Source organism: Trichomycterus rosablanca, unplaced genomic scaffold, assembly GCF_030014385.1.
Source record: "Trichomycterus rosablanca isolate fTriRos1 unplaced genomic scaffold, fTriRos1.hap1 scaffold_181, whole genome shotgun sequence".
Classification (NCBI taxonomy): domain Eukaryota; kingdom Metazoa; phylum Chordata; class Actinopteri; order Siluriformes; family Trichomycteridae; genus Trichomycterus; species Trichomycterus rosablanca.
The window spans coordinates 95,001-101,000 of record NW_026947009.1 but is presented as its reverse complement, the minus strand read 5'-3'; positions in this window follow the sequence as shown (position 1 = coordinate 101,000).

Genomic DNA, 6,000 nt, shown 5'->3' with positions numbered 1-6,000 from the left:
CAAAGCGAACACCACATTAAGGACTCAGAGGTCGATTTTAACAGGTTTATTAAGAACAACAAAATCAAAAGACTTAGGGCAGGAATAACATAGGAGGCAATGAAGGAACCAGGAGGCTGGTATAGAGGCAGGTAGAACCGGCAGGAACAATGGAGACTGGAAGAGAGGATGAAAGCATGGAACAGGAGATCCAGGTGATGGGAAGAAGCTTGGAGTTCAAGAAAAAAGGAGGACGTTTGGCGTTCAGGAATGAAGAGAGCTGATCTCTGTTGGGAATGGCGTCAACGGACGATCTGGTGAGGAGTAAAGAGAAACCCCCAGAGGCTTTTAAATGCTATGTGATGAGGTGAAGATAGGGGAAATCTATTGGTTGAACCAGAGCGGTAGAGAGAACAGAGTGGCGACACTCCCATAGGGAACCGTTGGAAAGGGGGCGGGACATATTTTCTGTGCAGCTTCCGGGTTGTGGAGCTCTGTATAGTTCCAAACAACCCATAGAGCCTCATTCATTTCCACTACTTATCCAGCATTTTTAGCTGTTTGTTGCTTTGTTTTAAAAAAAATAATGAATTTAATGTCATTAATATACTTAATACTGTTATTGTTTAGCATTTGCTCAGCACTAAATGTTACATGTTTATCTTAATTAATAGATATAACTGAATTTAGCTTAGTCAGCTAAGCTAAATTATTGACACGAGTCTTTTCACCTAAAATTGATTAATTAAAAGTTGATTAATCAAGAGTCTTGTTACAGAAATGATAATAAAACATCAGAGCCATAATAAATCATTATACTTTTACTTTCATACTTAAGTACATTTGAAGGTAAATTTAGTTTAGTACTTTAGTGGAGGTATTTTTACTTTTACTACTACTTTTACTGGAGTAATATTTTACCTTGGATATCTCTACTTCAACTCAGCTACATGGTTTGTGTACCTTGTCCACCACATACATTAGACAAAATGAACTAGTGCATATTAATTATGAATTAATTCATGTATTACATGTAGAAATAAATTATTACTTACTCATGAAATAGATGAATGAATGCTATGTCATGTACATGCACTATAATGTTAAAGGTGCGGTAGTGTGTTTATGAACCTGTTCATTTAGTGCAGGTAAACCTTATGAATCCAGCCACATGGCTTAGTGTTTAACCAAAATGATTATTATTATGAATCCTCAGGAAAGTGAAGGGAGATTAGTTTATGTAAAAAACAAAACATAAAAAACTGTTTAAACTACTTAATGATATCGCATTATGTAATGTATGCTAATATAATGTACTGTGTGTTAACAAGAACGACCTATTAAGTCATTATAAACATCAATCTTCCACTTCATATACCAAATTGACATTAAAGCAGATGCAGTAAATGTAAACGCAGTTGAAAATACCCAGAAATTGTACAAATGTTTATTATTTACTGTTTAATATTTCATTTACTGCTGCCTGTCCCATATGAGAACATGACAGCGCCGGGTTTGTTTGGAACTATCGGAGGGTTACATGAACCACGTGACCGCGTGGCGGCGAGATCAAGGAGTGTCGCAACTCTCTCTATCTACGGCTCTGGGTTGAACTATTTCAGGTTAAACTTGTGCAGTTCCTTTTAGTGCCGCCAGATGACGCCAAAGCTTCCCTGAGCAGAATATAATGAACACACATACCGAGTTATAAATATGTGGATGACATATGGATGGCATTATACACTGATCAGGCATAACATTAAACACAGCCCTGACCTGTCAAGGCATGGACTCCACTAGACCCCTGAAGGTGTGCTATCTGGCACCAAGATGTTAGCAGCAGATCCTTTAACACCTGTAAGTTCTGGGGTAGGGCCTCCATGGATTGGACTTGTTTGTCCAGCACAACCTACAGATACTTGATTGGATTGAGATCTGGGGAATTTGGAAGCCAAGTCAACACCTCGAACTCGTTGTTGTGCCCCTCAAATCCTTCCTGAAGCATTTTTGCTTTGTGGCAGGGCATTATCTTGCTGAAAGAGGCCACAACATGGTCTGAAACAATGCTTCGGTAGGTGGTATTTGTCAAAGTAACATCCACATGGATGGCAGGATCCCATAGTGCATCCTGGTGCCATGTGTTCCCCAGGTAAGCGACAAACACGCACCCGGCCATCCACGTGATGTAGAAGAAAACGTGATTCATTAGACCAGGCTATCTTTTTCTGTTGCTCCGTGGTCCAGTTCCAATGCTCAAGTGCCCGTTGTTGACGCTTTCGGTGGTGAACAGGCGTCAGCATGGGCACCCTCACTGGTCTGCAGCTATGCAGCCAACAAAATGTGATGCCCTGTGTATTCTGACACCTTTCTATCAGAACCAGCATTTACTTCTTCAGCAATTTAAGCTACAGAAATTCGTCTGTTAGAACGAACCACACAGGCATCATGACCCTGTTACTGGTTTTCCACTGTTCTTTCTTTGGACCACTTTTGATACTCGCATATAATTCACTTTTTGAACTCACTCAAATCCTCACGCTCATCCATTTTTCCTGCTTCTAACATCAACTTGAGGATAAAATGTTCACTTGCTGCTTAATATATTTCACCCACTAACAGGTGCCGTGATGAAGAGATAATCAGTGTTATTCACTTCACCTGTCAGGGCTCAGAATGTTATGCCTGGTCAGTGTAGATGGATAGAGTTATGGAAGGATGGGTGTTGTTAATATTTTGTCACGTATTCATACTATCAGATGTTTTATTCAGTTGTTTAAACTTTTATTTTAAATCTAAATTTGATCCACAGGAGCGGCCCCCCTAGTCCTCCGTAAATACTACTTGATTCAGCAGAGCAAAACGTGGAACGACTCGCAGACTTACTGCAGAGCCACGTACACCGACCTGGCCACCATCGAAAGTGACGCAGATGTGCTCAAACTTCAGAATGAAGCTCTGAAACAACAGTTCAGTTCTGACGCCTGGTTTGGACTTCACAAAGAATTGCACGACTGGCGCTGGTCCAGCAGTAACGGGCCACCAGGAACCGTGAACAATTGGTATAGTGGTGAACCAGACAATAAGCAAAGCAAGGAAGAGTGTGGGTTTATGTTTAAATCTGGTACTTGGGGGGATGCAGCCTGTGTATTGTCATTGCCATTTTTCTGTTATGATGGTAAGTGAACCCTCAGTGTCCACAATGCTGACTAAGATTTCACTCCTGTCTAAATATCTATTTTTACAGCATTTAGAAATGCCAACGTGATCAGATATGTATTGAAATATTTTTTAGATAATTACATGTTTAGTGTTTTCTAATTTCACAGGGACAAAAACTGGCAGCAGCAGGTACGTCTACATCTCTACCAGTAAGACCTGGTTTGATGCTCAGAGCTACTGCAGGCTGCACTACACTGACCTGGCCATAATAAGAGATCCAACTCAAAATTCCCTCCTAGGTATATTATTCACGTCGATGACTTGGATAGATCTGTTTAGAACCACCTGGAAGTGGCTAGACCAGACCAACCTGGCCAACATCACCTGGAAGTCTGGACAACCTGATAATTCATTATCATTTGAAGACTGTGGTTATTTATCTAATTTTCAGGCCGGTGATGCTCAGTGCTCGGACGTCAAACCTTTCTTCTGTCATGGAAGTGAGTTAAAGTTGCTTCTTGTCTTATTTTGATAGGGTTTTTTTTTTATAAAATCAGCTTCATTTGTATCTGTTTCTGTATATGAATAGTTATTACAGGCCAAAAGCAGATCCTGAAGTTCAAGGTTCGGTCAGATCAGGATGTGAACGATCCTGCAGTACAGGCAGCATTACTGGAGAAGGTAGGTCTTATTTTACACTCTCAAAGTTCTTGCTGCTTTCTTATTATTCTCCAATAATTCATACTCTGGATTTTTTGGTTTCTATATTACACTGTTGAGTCACATTATTATGATCACTTCCTACTTTCGATGGCTGCAGAGCGTAGCTCATGAAGGAAGTCACGTTTGGTGAGCTGGCTAGGTGGTTATATAAGATGTGAAAGGCACTCCCAACCGATTTGGGTATGAATTGATCCTTCTCCTCAAGTCGACACTCAAGGGTTACAACATGGAGGGCGGCAGGTGGGAAATGCTTGCGCAGGAGAGGGCCACGTGGAGGTCTCTCGTTAAGGATGGGACAGAAAATCGAGAAATAAGGACTGAGCTGCCCACACTGTGGCAAAGTCTGCTCAGCCAGGATCGGACTCATCAGCCACCTCAGAACCCATCGACAAACCGTCCAGTGAAGAACGAAGAAAGACAATCGTCCTCTGCAAGAAAGGTTAGCCAAGGCATCCTTGCAGATCACCTACACCTATACATGCTGATTGGCTAGAAATGTCCCACATTGGTTAGAAGAGCTAAGACCAAGACCAAGAATTACCCTGACTTCCTAATTCCACAGCATCTGTGGGACCGCCTCAATGGTCGTGTTGGCTCTATGGATCCTCCCCCATGCACCCTCCAGCAGCTGTGGGATGCACTTCAGTGTGACGACCTACCAAGACCTTATCGATTCACTGCCAGCCGGTTACTCTGGATATTGCTGGGGGTCATAATAAAATATCTCAACAGTGTATTTCTACACTCAATCACAATGAATTCCTGATAAAATCATCTTGTGTTCTTCAGATCCAGCAGAAACTAAAGGAGCTCGGGATGGAACAGAACATCACGTTGAAATGGAGAGAGCAAGCAGATGGAGAGGTGTTCCACAAGATTAAAAATGATACTATAGTAGAATAATTGAGACTAAAATATATTATTGTTAGCAGAATTCGTCTAGCTACAATGCTACACTGTATCGACTAACAAACATCATGTCTAAATGTGGAAGTTCTGGATAGTTGTTTAGATGTTTAATTATATAGATCTGGTTAAATATAAAATCTAATTATAAATATTCATAAAAATAGTCATAGTTTAACATAGTTATCAAAGGAAGCATTACTAGATCAACCCTAGTATGAAGACCCATTTGCCCCCTTTCTCCCACATCTCAAAAATTAACATGGACTACACTAGTACAGGTGTAGACAATCAGTGCTAATGAGCGACGTTTTCCCTGTGCTTCCCGTTGCTAATAGAGGGAATAAAAGTAGATTAACCCATTCCAATTTTACATGATATTTATGATATTTTCTTTATTAATTATAAGTAATTCTTCTTACGCTTTACTTTTGAAACATGGAAACCTGAAAAACACAGAGAACATATTAATTGTATTTATGAAATTACGCTTGTTGTGAAAATAAAGGAATTTTAATCTTCAGTGATGTGATAGGTGTTGCTTTATTCTTTAAGAATTTATTTACAAGATATATTATGTCTTTCAGTCTGCTGGTTGGAAAAGACCAGACTAAGTGGTGGGGTTATCAATGCTGTGTAGGGACCTTGGTTTCCCAGGGGGGTATTCCAGAAAGCGGGTTTAACAAACTTCAAACATAACCCTGAACTCCGAGTTGACTTATCTCACCGTGTCATAGCCAGAGTTTTCGGTTCCTCAACAGCTGATCAGAGTTAGATTACTCAATTCTGAGTAGATTGAACCCAGCAGAAGCGAGTTCACGGTTACCTATAAACAGGCATTCTCAATTGAGCGCCGAAAAAGGGATTGACCATGGATGTGAATAAGGGAAAGCATAGGGCATCATATTTCACACCAATAGAGCAGGAAATGTTAATGTCTGTGTATGCAGATTATGAAATTATATTTCGGCATAAAAGTAATACAGCAGCAGCAGCAGCAAAGGAAAGGGAGTCAGCTTCGCAAAAAATTGCGAAACGAGTTAATGCGTGAGTTAAAATTAAATAAAAAAAACTAATTCACTTAGTGAAAGGATATGGAAAAATAATTTTAATATTTGTCTTGATTTGTACACTTTTTTTTTTTATTAACCTAGGTGTAATCCAAGTGGGATTAAACGCACATGGCAGCAAATGAAGATGAAATATAAAAACATAGTACAAAGTGGTATGACT